Source organism: Camellia sinensis, chromosome 13 (assembly GCF_055761805.1).
Source record: "Camellia sinensis isolate YWXY chromosome 13, ASM5576180v1, whole genome shotgun sequence".
Classification (NCBI taxonomy): Eukaryota; Viridiplantae; Streptophyta; class Magnoliopsida; order Ericales; family Theaceae; genus Camellia; species Camellia sinensis.
The window spans coordinates 67,457,456-67,474,205 of NC_138973.1; positions in this window are offsets into that span (position 1 = coordinate 67,457,456).

A 16,750-nucleotide genomic window follows, 5' to 3' on the forward strand; every position below is an offset into this window, starting at 1 on the left:
AAAGCCACAAGAATATTAAAACAAAGAAAATATGATAATTGACTGAACAATAATGAAAGAGATTAATATTTTGTATTCACAAATACATCTATATTGATATAATAAAGATAGTGAATACCGTATAATTGAATGTATAATTAATTAAAAAATAATATTTATCAAATCATATCATTGTATATTAAGGTCTAGTTTGGGAAGACTAAATAAGTGCACTTTTTGACTTTTTATGAAATATGTGTTGGGTTTGGGTTGGATTTAAAGTGATGTGTTAGAGAGGTGATGTGACTTAAATAAGATGATGTGACTTAAATAAGATAGCGACTTTTTGACTTTTTATCTTTTTTCAATCAATTCATACTTGACCTTAATAGTGAAAAGTGGAACATTTTCCTTGACTGAAACATGAGCATTTACACATTATAGAACTTACTTTTATTTGGCACTAAATTTTACAAGTGGAATCTCACCCCTAAATTAAACTAATATTAAAAAAGGAATATATGGTCAATCCATTTCTGGATCCAAACACAGAAATCAACTTGTGTTTTTCTTAGCTGATATCATTTTTTTTAGGTCGGCCTTGACAATATTGACCTTGTCATTTCTTTCTCTCTTTTTTAATTTTAATTTTTATTATTTCTATACATATTAATAATTTTATTAAAAATATAAAGCTAAATTTGATTTGTTATATATATATATATATATAAAAAGCAATGATATTTAAATACTATATTTGGACATATATATTTTTAGTAAGATTGTTTGTTAGTAAGAGTTTAAGCAAATATGATATTGCCCACTTTGTTTTTTAATGTTTGTAATTAAAAATTGACCTGATTTATAATTTCTTGTCATGGAACATATCAACAAAATCAGATTAAATGTACACGAGGGAACGTATAAAAAATAAAAATTTAAAAAATATAAATAAAAAATGAACCCTACTTAGCTAACAAATTTTAGGACACACAAAAAAAATGGCATAAAGAATAGAAAGAATAGATTAACCTAACTTGCCTTCACCACATGGGCTGCGAGGGTCCAGTCGACAAAGAGGATTTCACCGCCGGCATGCGGTGGTCTTGCTACGCTGGCTCACCCACCCGCCGATTTTGTCTTTTTTGAACTACTACTCTACCTTAAAATTATTATAAACTAATCCTGTTTTTTTTTCAAAATAAAATGTTAGTCAAGTTGAGATCAATATGATATGTATGTACACGTACATCTTAAACAATAGATGAGAGAGAGAGAGATAGATATTAAAAATAATATATTTAAATATATAAAAAAATGTATAAATATATATTGAGATTATAAATATTTTGATATTGTACGATATTTATTGACAATATTTAAAACCGCTGGCCAAGTACATAATTATTATTATATTTTAGGAAGATGGCCTTACCTATGGGTACGATGAATAGATAGCATTGAACATTCACTAATTAAAAGATCAAATGGGACAATCAAGTAAAGTTAGTGTAGATGAAACAATTAGTTATTCTTTGAACCAAGATAAGATAGATATTCAAAATTCATCGGTACCGTTGTTGGACTCATCTCAAATCAAATAAATATATGTGGATTCTCTCTCCAATCTTTTAAAGTGGACTAGATTGTCTTGTTCAGCCTATTAAGCTAATCACGATTTCTATTTTGATGATTTATTTTGTTTATTTTTTAAATTTCTGTGGGTAAATTATTCATAAAATAACATATTAATGTTATAATTATAGCCGCATGGATTCATTATCTTTTTATTCAAAAAATTTGTCAGTTTTATATTCAAAAAATTGTATTTGGCATCCATTTTTTAAAATGCAGAGATGATAAAATTATATTTATATAGTTTGTCGAATGAAATCTAATTTTTTTTTTTAATATAAAAATTCTACATATAAAGAACTAAAAATTGAATGGAATAAATTATCCGAATAATTGCTTGTAGTGGGGTTCACCAGTTAGACTGGACTGTCTAACCCACTTTAGTGGACAAAATCTAAATTCAATTAATTTAGTGAGAAAAAAAAAATCAAAAAAATCAAATATGCATATTAAATTTATTTCCAATGTGACTCGCTTTACACTAAATTTAAATTTACATCATATTTTAGTTTCAAGGCATTTTTCTGACTCATTTATTTTTTAATGAAAAATAATCCATACAACCAAAAAAAAAAAAATGAAAAAAATTAATATTCTGTTTGTCGTAGTTGTGTTGGGGCTGAACAAGCCTAACATTTCTGTTGTCATATTATCCAACATGAATCCAAGCATATGTTGCCTACAACCCCCCACAAAACCTTAATATAAAATTCTTCTGATTTGGTACTTAATTTATTATTAAGCATTTTATGCTCATTTGTTTTTAACAACATTCCAATTCAATGTTCTTAGCCTTCTCTGTCTTTTATTTAAATATGATTAGGTAAGTTCTTCACAAAGCATGACGTGTATTTTGCCCGTCCTACGTGGACCTCACTCACCACTAATACAATCTTATCCTAATTTCATCACATACTTATTATTATTCAAAATTTAATCCTTCTTCAATCTTTTTAAAAAAAAAAAAAAAAATTGAACTAGAGGCGGTTCAAGTTCATTTAAGGGTAAATTACAAATACACTTATTAAAATTTGTTTAAAATACGAATTGCTTTCTGTGGTTTGAAAAATTACAAATGCCTCACTGTCAGAATTTTTTATTTAACAAAATTAATTGAAAAAGTGAAATTTCTAACTATTTACCTATACAATAATAAAATTATCTAAATTATTAATTGAAATAAAATTTTAACATTATTAAAAATTATTAATTAACTTGATGATTTTTTATTTAACAAAATTAATTGAAAAAGTGAAATTTCTAACTATTTACCTATACAATAATAAAATTATCTAAATTATTAATTGAAATAAAATTTTAACATTATTAAAAATTATTAATTAACTTGATGATTTATTAACAAAATGGCCCATTTGTTATGAAATAGAAACCTTAGAGGCATAATGTAATTTCTAGAACCACATGAAATAATTTGTAATTTAAGTAAACCTCAGGAGGTGTGTTTGTAATTTACCCTTTATTTAAAGTCATCACAAAGGATTTTTTTTTTATTATAATTTTTTAAAGTTTAGTTTTTGTTTTTATTTAAAATATATAACTTTCACAATCAAAATAATTTTATTTATTTTTATTTGTGTGAGTGACCCAAAATGCCCAATATCCCTAACCTTTACATAATTAATAATCAAAAAATAAGAATCATATAAGATACACAAGGGAGAATAACTTTGATCAAATAATTTAAAAAAAATAAATAAAAAATTAAATCTTAAATTATCAAGACACTTCATCACTTAGGTTTTCATGTAAGGATAAGTCTCTTTTTGTATTCAGCAAGAGAAGTGATATTTTTTTTACAATTGAATATTTAATTATTCTTTATTTATTTTCATAGAGATTTTGAAAGGCTTTCTCTGATTCTAAAAATTGTTTTGATTGGTGATTATATATATACACATATTATATAACAAAGATATAATAAGTGGGATCCTCTTCTAAATCCTAAATAATGTGGGTCATTTGTTTTCTCTCATCAATAGCAGGATTGGATTAAGATTAATGTGGGTCCTATTCACAACATTTTTGGGTGTGAAATTAACAACCGGATTAATAATCCAATTAGCAGTGGAACTAGCATAGCTGGGAGAGACATGGGATTGAGAAATGACTCCCATGAATTAGTGTTTTAAAGACAGTTCAGACCTTAGCCAATGCCTTTTTGGTATAGCAGTGTTACAGTGGTACTAGTTATATTTATTTTGTGGTTAAAAAAAATGGAAGAAGATAGAAGAAGATGAAGTAGTAATTTTTTTAATTGATTTTTTTAAGAAGAGTATTTATGAATTTTTATATATTAATCTTATCTAAAGATGACAAAACAAATAACAAATTGTCATGCTATTACTAATTCAGTGATGTATAAACAAACACTATGTATTCTCCATCTTCAACTTAATACCACCTCATTATTAATCTTATCGTTCAATTCTACTGTATTACTAATCTCATCTAATCTAATCTAACAAACAAATGAGTCCTTAATTATTTACCGCGTGAACGGTTATTGATTCAAATTATGAGTTGGTATCCCAATGCCCATACCATTGGGGCAAGCCACACTATTAGAGCATCTCCAATGAATTTTCTAAGATTCTCTATTAAATTAAATGTATATGAGGCCATCTCCATCTCATACTAATTTTTTTTATCTAAATTCAGTAGAATATTTACTTATGAAGAATTTCACCGGACAAACTCAAATTTAAGAATAAATTTGGGTAGAGTAGTAAATTTGAAAGTTACAAAATGACCTTGAAAATTTTGAGTTTACATTTGAGTTTGATTTGCTTAAAAAAAAAAGGTTGGTAAAACTCAATTAATTAATACAAGTTTGAGTTAAAATATGGAGAGGCGTTTTAAGTGATTGTTACTCAAATTTAAATTTGATATAGGTTTGAGTCAATAGTTTGTTTTTTTGATTGGGTTTGAGTCAATAGTTGGCGATGCCCTTTTATGACAAAAGGTTATAAAGTGTTGTCCAATTTAGTGTGTTAAATATTTATTAATTTAGAGAGTGAGTTGGTGCTTTAACGGTATAGTTTTTTTTTTTTTTTTTTTTTGAACGTGGTAAAATCCATTAAGGAGAAGCTAAACGGCACTTACAAATAGACTCCATGCCAAAATAGATAGAGCTTACACTAATCAAAGGAAAAATGAGAAAATAAGCACACAGGTAAAGCTAAAATAGCATCAAAGACATGATCAAAACACGATCCTAACCCGTACTGTAATGCAGAAGCGATTATAAGAGATCAACGCTAGGGCTAGTCAGAGATACCACAAAAGCATTCACCCCAGAGAGGGTAAGCTACCAATGAACACATTCATGGAGTCCAAATAACATAAACAAACTGAAAAAACAAACAAACTGAAAAAAAATAAAAATAAAATAAAGCTCAAAAAAACAAAACCGAAGTCGTCGATCTGGGGGGTGGAAGTTATCAGATCTCGTGGAGGATGGCCGCGGTGTGGAGATGGTGGCTTCGGCGGCAAGAGAAGGCGAATGGTGGTACAGATCTGGAGGAAGGGAGGGAGTTAGCAGATCTGGAGGAAGGGAGGGAGTTAGCAGATCTGGTGGAGGATGTTCGTGGCGGGGGGATGGTGGCTGCTGCGGCGAGAAATGGCGAAGGGTTATAGAACCGGCGACGAGAAACAGCAGATCGTGCTTTGGCACGAAGGGGGAGGAGGAAACTCAAAAAAACTACTCGAAGGGGAAGAAGCACCTCAAAAAGAGGGAGAGATTGGGAAGACAGAGCTCCCAAAGATTATTTTGTAGAAAATAAAAGAGAAAAAGGGGGGGGAGAGAAGAGAGAGGTGGCCGGAGGGAGGCCGGAACCCCCCTCCCCCTCTCAAGCGGCGCACTCTGAAAAAACCCTAAGATAGAAAACTTAGAGAGAGAGAAAAAAGGGTCTTTAGTGATGATAGTTGTAAAGTGAATGTTACATAAGAGCACTTAAATGTATATATGAACAAAAATAGTAATTAAAGTATTATAAAAACTTAATACAAAAAAATATGATTTGGTGACATTAATATAGTGTCATTTTGTTAAAAAAATGTCATGAAAATATCATCTAATGGCTTGTTATGGTTCGGTGGCATTAATCTAGTGTCATCTTTTCATGAAGTGCCACAAAAATATTATCTAGTGGCATATTTAAAAAAAATGTTACAAAACAATTTACTTGTAATGGGATTTCATTAGATTATCGGTTTTTAGATATGTCATTAGATTACTCTAAATCTAATATATATATATCAGTTTTAAGAGAAGAGTATTGTTATTTAGGCTCACAAATTAAACTAACGGTCTTTATAATTTTGGATTTGTGTGACTTTGATCCATAATTTTTCAATTGTGACACATTTAATCCCGAATTTTGAATTTTGTTCCAAATAAGGACAATTGAAGATATCATTGCTCAATTTCGAGGGCAAAGTCGTCAATGTGATCAAATATAAACTAATTTCACAAAAATAAATGTCAAAAAAAATATTTTTGAGTTTTTAAAAATTATTTCTACCTACCAAAGATAAAATTATGTAAAATTGATAAATCTTTTACACATTTATTTATTTATTTATTTTATCAAATTAATTTTTGTTATGTGTTTGAATGATGATCATGTAATATGTGGTTATTTTTATTTCCATTAAATTAGGTTCTATTTTTTCAAAAGTCAAATATAGCAACAATTTTGATATCATTATTATATCAATCCATTTAATCAAAAATTTCAAAACTAAAAACATTTCAAATATTAAATATATCAATTACACATTAAAAGCCTAACAATCACCATTACATGATTATCATCCAAACAAATAATGAAAATTAATTTGGAAAAATAAATAAATAAATGCATAAAAGAATTATTAATTTTAAATAATTTTATCTTTGGTGGGTAGAAATAATTTTTAAAAATTAAAAATATTTTTTTAAATTTATTTTTGTCAAATTAGTTTGTATTTTATCAAATTGAGTAATGATATCTTCAATTGTCCTTATTTGGAATAATATTCAAAATTCATGGTCAAATGTGTCACAATTGAAAAGTTAGAGACTAAAGTGACACGAGCCAAAAATTATAAGGAATGTTAGTGTAATTCGCCCATTAAAATATGTAAGTCAACTTGTAGCTCGACTTTTCATGCTCCTTTCAAATACGACTAGTCCTATAGTTCGGACTTCCATGATTCTGAATCTGATTCCACAAGTGTAATGTGACATAGATAAACAAAAAAGAGTCTAAATCCGACAAATCTTTTGAAAAATCGATTTTGAATCAAAATGTCAAAAATGGACTGTTTTGCCAGATACAAAGTCGTTACCTAAATATTTTTGGAAAATTTAGAAAACCCAAGACTCGTGCCAAAGGCCACTTATCCGTCATCACCAAAGTTGTCTTGGCTCGGGAACTTAGGTACGAGAGGGGAAGGTCATGAATTGAGCACCCCACTCGTCCAATCATAGATCGGCCTCTACTAACCATGATATGGTTCTTATTTACATTATATACTCTTGTTCCGATTATTAGGCTATTGTTACTATGTGATACGCACACAAGTATAGACTAATTTGGAAAAATTGGAACACTTTGATTTCATGTTTGTTTTGAAAAAGTGTTTGAATATGTACCGCTTGAAAAAGTGATCGCATATGTACATTTACTCAAATTATTCAGATTCAAACAATTAGCTTTCATCCACAGGCATTCAAGCAAGTGTATCAATTAAGCACTTAGCCTCATGGCAAGCATGTTAGACATGGCAACAATCACACTCATACAATATGCTAAAGTACAAAAGTGTTCACCTAGTATTCCGAGGCGAGCCAAAACAAGCAAAATAATTAGAAAACATGCATGTTCCTAATTAATGCAATATGACTAATGCAATATATGCAATATGCAACTAATAGGCTCGGTTACTAATTATGACATGTGAATACATTTGATAGCATGCGTTTAAATACGTATTCATCGAAATAATAAACAACAATGCTTGTTAGAATGATAAACTGAGTCTTGATGCATGCAAGAAAAATGGACGCAAATCACGGAATATGCTAAATGAAACATGATGTTCTAAACTACCCATCATAAGCGAATAAATAAAAGGGAGAAAGACGTGGGGTTGAAAAACATACACATTATTACAAGTTTGGCCCTCGCACAAAAGCGTCCGAATAAATGCCCTAACTAACTGCTACGAATTAACTAATTATTACAAACCAAATGAAATAAATTAATTACACTAGCTAATTAACTAATCATTACAACAACAAATTTAACTAACTATTTTAGCTAATTAAATAAATATAACACAAGACTAACTAACTACTGTAACTAATTAGTTACAAATTTGCTACTCCAAGCATAACATATTACTATTACAACACCATTTCGACGGATTCCGAGAATTGAGGGATGGCTCATGCATGGATGTGATTTCCACCCGATAATGCTCTCTGTTTTGCTACCGGATTGCCTCTATTGCACAGTTAGAAAATTACACTGTTTTTTTATCTCAGCCTCTGCTCTGCTCTGTTGGAAAAATGACACTGCCTGCCTGGAAAAAGTGGCGGGCAACCCAAAAGTAGTGGCCGACAGGCCACTAAGGTTGCCGTTCAGTAAAAGTGGTCTGCCGGCCACTGATGTTGGTTCTTTCCTGCAGCAGTAGAAGACAAACAGAGCACAAACCAGAGTATTTTCAAGGGATGTTTGTCTACACTACCTCTCCTTATCAGCAAACAGGTCAAATGAGGGGTAACCTTGATTTGCAAGCCATGAATCGACGCAATCTCATTGTGTGATGACTTATGAATCAAGGAACAATATTTCAATAAATACATAACAAAAGACCAACAAAACCTCCTCCCTATCATGGATTGATCAAGGGAAGTGGTTGACCTTGAAAACCTGAACCATTTCATCACTTAACAAGTATAAAATGACTCGAGTCTCCATATGTTCAATTAACGTCCGATTGAACACAAATCCTTATTATCTTGTTCAATTTTAGTCCAAGTTTTATTACTTCATTTTAATTGCCTTCCATTCCTTAATTCATTTGAGTCCAAAAATGAAGATTAAGTCATCTAATGGAAAGAAGTACCAAACTAAATGTTGTTTTACGCATGAAAGAGATGTCATGTCGTTGGTAATGAACCCCCAAAGGGATTAAACCATTAAGCACAACAACCTCAATCTCAAGCTTAAACAAACAATCAGTTTGAAACCACTCTCAAAGCAAATAAAATGCCAAGAAAAGCGGGAGGTTGCAGAGATGATTATAGGTGAAAACAAGTATGGAAAACAAGAAATAAATGCTATCAACTCAAATAGGTTGGCGGCTAAGGCCTAAATCACCAAGCCTATGAGGACTATTACACTACAAGCATACTATACAAAGCATGAATGAAGCTAACACATAAAAATAGTCCTAAAAAGTTCTAAAATAATCCAAAAAATTGCTGGAATCAAGACAAAAACAACTACAACAACTAGCTAAAATATTGAGGAATTAAAGCTAGCACACAAGCACAATGAGGGGAGGCTAATCCCTCCACTATTGGGACTTCAAAACATGGTTTTTGCCTCTGAAAAACCTTTGAAAATTAGTGGTAAAAAGCTCAAAAAAAGTTGGTGAAAAGACGGGAAACACAAGGGCAAAGGCCTTAGAAGTAAGGTTTAAAGAAGGGTTGTCAATGCCTCTACCTTTAATGGCCTTAAACCAAAAGTTTCAGCCCAAAAATACAGGTTATAAACACCTCAAAAACAACAAGAAAAGATAGAAAACAAGTAGTGTAAAAGAACTAGGAGATATACCTCTTGAAGAGGAATGGTCCCTTGGATTTCTAAACCACGATTTCACACTCTCAAGTGCCTCAAGAGCTCAAATGTAAGCTCAAATCACCTCAGTAAGAAACTCTCTAGATTTGGTTTAGAGTGTTTAGGCAAAGGCTATGTAAGTTGCGAGAGAGAGAGAGAGAGAGAGAGAGAGAGAGAGAGAGAAATTTTTCAAAATTTTGCTCTCCAAAAATATTTTCTTACTCCTAAATTTTTCTAACCCTGGCAACAAAAGAGAGGGTCATTTATATATAGAAATATATAAGAAACCCTCGAAAATATTCTTACAAATACAGTTGGAATAGTGCATGCATCTGTAGGGACACCTGGCAAAAAATATCTGCTTTTGTTGCACTAGTGGCTAGTAGGCCACATTAGTGGATGACATGCCACACCAGTGGACGGCAGGTCCTTGGATGCTCAGGCCTAAAAAAATACTGTTTTGGTCCAAAACAAGGCACAAGGTTTGAAGGTTCAAAATTGAAGTTTCTTGCTGAGGAAGTCAAGCATTCGGCAAGTGTACACATTCATTATTGAGTGATCAAACAGTGGCGCCCAAGTCTTAAGGACCATTAAAAATGGGGTGTCTACAGTTGCTCCTCTTTAACAGAACTCGAAGTCATGACATGACGTGAGTGAATGTCAAAGCCTAAAGATGACCCGTTTTGACACGACCGTAAGACTCAGCAAACAATAAAGAAAAAAATAAAATTGGTTGAGCTCGCAAACAGCCTACGTATCCCTTTGCAGGGAATCAAACTAGTGTAGTTTTGGGGCAGGATGCAAATGATATGTATGAAAAAAACTTTGAAAGCTAGACTCACACGCTTCACGAAGCCGGCTATTTTGAAAACTCATGATCATGCAAGATTATGCACTAAGCAATAACAGATGCAATAAGCACTAACAAGATAGCAACATATGAAGGAGTTTCAAGCTTAAATCAAAATGGGTTCTATGCGGGTATAGACGCGCCAAACGTCCCGGGAAGAATCCCGTTTTGTTCATTGGGCTCACTACAATTCGGACTTGATGTCACGGTTCTGAATCTAATCTCGCGGAGTGCAATGCAAGACCGATGAATCATCAAAGAGTCCAAATCCGGCAAATCGTTTTAAAAAATTGATTTTTTAGAAAGAAGTGCCAAACATGGACTGCTTTGCCAGATACAGAGTCGCCACCTAAATATTTTATTTTGGAGGAATTTAGGAATCCCTGACTCGTGCCTAAGGCCACGTGTCCGTCATCACCAAAGTTGCTTCGACTCGGGAACTTGGGTACGATTGGGGAAGGTCACTTCGTGAGCACCCCCGCTCGCCCGATCAAAAATCGGCCTCTACTAACCATGATATCGAGTTTTGAAAACATTATACGCTCTTATTCCGGTTATTAGCCTAGAATTTCTATGTGATGCATACAACATACAAGTATAGACTAGATTGCCTAAGTTGGAATAAAGCATCGCATATCCGTTTATTTTGAAAATGGATTGAAGTTTGCTACTCGCAAGTAGGCTAAAACACGGGTTTCGACGAATTATTCCAATTCAAACAACACAACTTTCACCCACAGGCATTCAGGCAGTTATATTACATAAGCACATAGTTTCATGGCAAGCATGCTATCATGGCAGTCACCCACACGCATGCAAGGATGCTAAAGCATAAACACTTACCGAGTACTCCGAGCCAAAGAAAGAAGCTAATTAGAAATCATGCATGAATCCTAACTATACTAAGAATGCCTAATGCAACACATGCAAAAATGTAACTACGATAGGCTCGGCTATTCTAAGATGACATATGAAATGCGACAATCGATACATGTATTCAATTTGGAATTGAAATACAATGCAGTTAGCATGATGCGCCGAGCCCGGTTCATCCAAAACAGATGAATGGATGCAAATATACGAGCATAAGGATGCTAATTTAAACGTGCCCTAAAACTAACCATCATAGGCTGGTAAATAAAAGGGAGAAAGACGTGGGGTTGGAAGACATATATCACACACACGCACACTTATCACAACATTGCCCTCCTCGGAGGGTCCGAATAAATAATACACAACTGAATGAATAACGAATTATAGCTAATTATTACACAATCCTAATTAATTAACAAATTAGTAAAATAAATAAGCTAGCATGCAAAACATATGAAATGGACTGCCTCAGCTCGGTCTTGAATGATAAGGCATGCATGCATGCTCGAGTCGCCTTGCCGGAAAATCCATCGCGATGCCCCGATTTGCCTCTGTTTGCAACTGGTCCCAGAACACTGTACAAAACTCCAGAAGGCTGCTGACCAATTTTTGCTGCTGGTTTCCGGTTTGCTGCAACAGAGAGCAAGAAAGGGGCATGGCAAAGTATTTTCAACATATGTGTGCACGACCACTCTTCCCGTCATTGCATAAGCTCTAGGGAGTGTAGTCCTCAATCCTTGTGCCACCAATCACGCATCTCGATGCATGATGGCCGAGGAGTTGAATTGCATGACTCAATGTGAAATGGATGCACAAATGAACACAATAAGGTCTAAGCTCCATCATGGGTAATCAAGAGTGTCGGCAACCGGGAATCGAAGCACGTTTCGTCACTTTGAGTACGAAACATCCCTCGTTTCCCGTGTTTGGACTAAACGCTAATCCAAACACTATGCAACAACTAGAATGACATGGCATGCAAACACAATGCAACAACTAGCATGCAATGCTAAACGAAATGCAACTAAGACATGCAAACATGCGAGGAATGATATGCAAAGGTGTAACTAGCATACGCAATGCTATGAACTACGAATGACATACTCAATGCACATGACGCTATATGGCATACACAACGCACATATGACAATAGACATACACAAAGGCATAATCAATGCATACACAATGCGACGATCAAGCATGCAACAACATGGACATGGCATACACAATGCAAGATGGACTTAAACTAAAATGAATGGGCCTCAGCGACACTCAAATCAGTGGCCATACATGATGAAAATCAAGCAACAACACACATGCAAACTTGCAGAAATGCAACGGACCAAACCTAAGGCACAAAGTGCAACTCTACCAAAGCATGGTAAGTATGAAATATGGCATACAATCACATATTTTCCAGCTCTGAAATGACATGCAAGATGGTCTCGAATCATGTAAACACTTCACACAATGCATGCTAGATGGCCCAAATCCCGAAACTAGTGAAGTGGATTACACTATAGGCATACAAAGCAATACTCAAATGGCCAAACCAGCCCAAAATAGTCCCTATGCAGGCCAAAACAGTAGCAAACATGGACCAAAATGATGGCTCACAAAGCATGGAAATGAAGCTTATGTAATGGTCCAAAAATGAGATATTCATGCACAACTCTCAAACACATTTAAAGAGTGGAAAACATGAGAATATGACATACATATAAGCTCTGAAATATGATTCTCAATGATGCCAAAACATGGAAACATCTCAAAATACGCATGCAATAGGCTTCAAAACTCAAAGCTAGGCAAGGGTATTGAACTACAACCATGCATAGAAAACATCATTCGACCATGAGGCCCAAAAACAGAGCTAAGGCAGTCCAAAACATGCACAAAATCAGTTTAAAGCATGGCCAAAAAGTGCTAGAATCAAAGGCCAAAATAGCATGCAATGTAAGCTAGTAAAGAGGATTTGCACTACAAGCAAGTGAGGCAATCAAGAGGACACTAAACCAGCAAAAGCTAGAGGTATGACATGCCAAATAAAGCCCAAAAATCCACTGAAACATGGTTAATGCATGCAATAATGAGATGCTCATTTGATATGCTATAAGAGGGGTTATTCTACACATGCAAGGGACACACCCAAGGTGACAAAACCAACTCTGGATAGAGCCTAGGCAGGCCCTAAAAGTCATAGAAAAGGGCCTGAAATAAGGCTTGGAGGTGTGCAAATATAGGCTCCTTTGTAAGGCCAAAAATGCTAGTAAACAAGACAACAAGAGAGAGGGTCAGCCCTCTTTGATTTTGGCCCTCAAAACTACATCCCAACCACTGAAAATCCGCTGGATTTCAGTGGCTAAAGGGCCAAGCAAAGCTCAATACAAAAGCCTTAGGGCATGGCTCAAAATAAGGCAAAATGAAGCATGAAAGGGGGTAGATGACCGCCAACAGAAAAATGATCTTAAACAAACATGTTAAGGGCCTCAAAATAAGAATTTTTTTTTTTAGTTTACACCAAAGCTCAAATATTCTTGCAAGTATGGCTAAAAGACGGAGCAAAATAATGCTTAAAAGAGGGAAAATGTGTGTTACCCTTGAAGCTCAACAAGGCAGCAACTTTGAGGCCAAAAACTCAGACCTTCAACCTCTGAAAATGACCTCCAAGGACCTCAAAGCAATGGTGGAAGTGTATGGCTATGAGGTGTAGTGTAAAAGGGTCAAGAATCAAGCACTTTTGAAGCCAAAATGGAGAGATATAGAAGGAGATATATGTTTTGCCTTCAAACAAAATCTGAACCCTAACCAAGGGAGAAGAGGGACTCTCTTATAGCCAAAAGAGACCAAAGCTTCTCCAAGAAGCTTCAAACCAAGGTGGAAGATCCTCCATACACGTGTATAGAGGATCTAGTCTGTGCCTCCCAACTGGCACAGCTGGAATCAACTCACTGAGACAAGACAGGAGGAAAGGGGCCGACCAGTTCAGGTGGTCGGCCAGCCAGTTCAAAAAGTCAACTCAAAGATAGGTGGTCGGCCAGCCCATTTGGTGGTCTCCCAATTGAATGCAAGCTAGTGGTGTGGTGAGAGACCAGCAATTGTGGCCCAAAAACCAAGGAGACCAGCTTCCTGTCAAGAAAACCGGCCGACAAAGAGAAAGGTGGTCTCCAAGGAGAAAAGGTGGTCTCCCACCCTTGTACCACCTTCCAAATAGTGAAAATAGGGTCCATGCCAAAAATGAACCAAGACGGATGCAAAACGCGGGTTCAGGGGCCAAAACGCGCAGCCGGGTGCCTCGAAAACTGATTGTTAAGCATCGAAAGTGGCGTGCGGCCACGAAGGTGGTCTCCCGGGCCACAGTGTCCCTCTAGAGAGAGGAAACAAGGTGTGTGCCAAAAATCGGAGCAAACGGAGAAAGTTAAGCTGTCCCGAACCGAGGCGCACAGCCGACGGCTCCGAAAACCGAAAACTAGTCTCCAAACGGGATCAGTGGTCTACGACCACGAAAAGTAGCCTACGGCCACTGAAAGATGGTCTACGAGACCTCTCCCTCCCTTCAGGAAGAGAAAACAGAACTTGGTTCACAAACCGAGGCAAAGCACAAAAGAGTCCCGAAATCCGGAGGCAAGGCTCTCAGCTGAGACTCCGTAACCTCAGAATGAGCACAACATGCGCAATCACCGAGCGCTCAATCGATGACGTCTGAGTCTTAAGGTCGGTCAAAAATGGGGTGTCTACAGTTGCCCCTCTTTGACAAAACTCGAAAGTCATAAGTGACGGGAGTGAATGTTAAAGCCCAGAGACGACCCATTTTTGACAAGGCCAAAGACTTAGACAAGCAGGCAAGATAATCAAAGAAATGTGCCCGTAGGCGGGGGCAAGATGCAAAAGACATGCACGAGACCAAACATAACTTGTGATCATGCGAAGAAAGCTGTAATGAAGCAAATATATACAATAAATGCAACAACTTTAAGCAAGAATGCAAATCAAACTACATTTTATGCAGTAAGAATGTAAGAGAATTATACAATTCTCGCTATGTCTCAGAGAATACAATACCTGTCCGGTTCGTCTGGTCGCACCAGCTTCGAATGAACCGTACATACAATATCGTGCCTGAAAGAGGAAGAAACTCAACAGGTACAATATTGTTAGAAACAATGCGTGGCAATGTAAGCGAAAAGTGCGTAACAACGCAAGTCGAGGGACGCATGACAATGCAACCTAAGTGTGACGCATAACAATGTGGAATACAATGCAATGCACTAACCAGTGCTGATAAGATGCACAAGATAGCGCGATGCAATGCACTAATAAGTGCAGGTAAGGGTGTGCAAAATAGCGCGAGCAATGCAAAATGATATGCAATATTATGAAAATAATGCAAATGATATGCAATGCATTTGAGATGATCAAACCACAAGCAGTACAAAACCACGCAAATATCATGAAGTGATGGAGATGCAAGATTGAACTTTGTGCCTACCATAGTAAAGGTGCCGACACCCTCAAACCACAATCTCCTTAGTGGAATAGGTGCGTACACATGCGGAACTATGTGTGCCGTAGACAGAACACAAAATACAAGTAGGTGGGTAGCATGATATAAGTGAGGAATGATCTGCTGAGGAAAGATTGTGATCCTAAATGCTGGACGCAACAGACTAAAATACAATGCAATGGATGCAATGGATGAATTGAATAAGGCATGCGGCCAAACCATACCTTGCCTACAAAAAGCATAGACATAAACAAACCGCGTCTAACACAGAAATGGTACCGTCACCCTCAAACCGCAATTCCCTTAGTGGAATAGGCGCGTGCACATAATCTCATAACCGTGTTTTATCATGAAAAGTATGGACACATGCCAAACTAAGCTTAACATGGAAAGGATGCAGGCGATACAATGGATATGCAGCGAATGCATGCGATAAATGCTATGTAAAATGCAATGGACGTAATAGATATACAAAATGCAATATAGCTGGGAAGTGAAAGTACCTTGCAGGGGCAATTGGTGATGACTCACCTTATGCTGCTGGGAATCTTTTGCTTCTTTTTGGTTGAACCACAGGTACTAATTTTCTCCCTGACTATGGTCGCAGCTTTCCCTATTCTCCAACAGGGTGACAGACTAGGTTGGTTCAGTATCCAGAATTGAGGCGCATACACATGCTATCTCAATCTATGGGGCTGCCATACAGATTTCAAGCCGAGGATATACCCCTGGGTATTCAAACCAGACTTTAGTCTCGGAAATCCAGAACCTTTGCGTTCTAGGCATGAGCCATTCGAACTCTAGTTTTCACCGTCTCAGTTGGTCTCCTAGGAACTTGCCGCAAACACAGGCAGGTGGCTATACCAGACCACTGGAAGTCGTTCGGGCACGACAAACACCAAAGGAATTGCAACTTTAGAGGATTTAAGGTCTCCTAGACCAGAATAAAACAGATATGATGCAATGGATGTAACAGATAGAGCAATAGATGCAAATGGGGTAACACACTCCAACCACACTGGAATCGTGAGAGGAGGAGGAACAAAGAAAACCAAT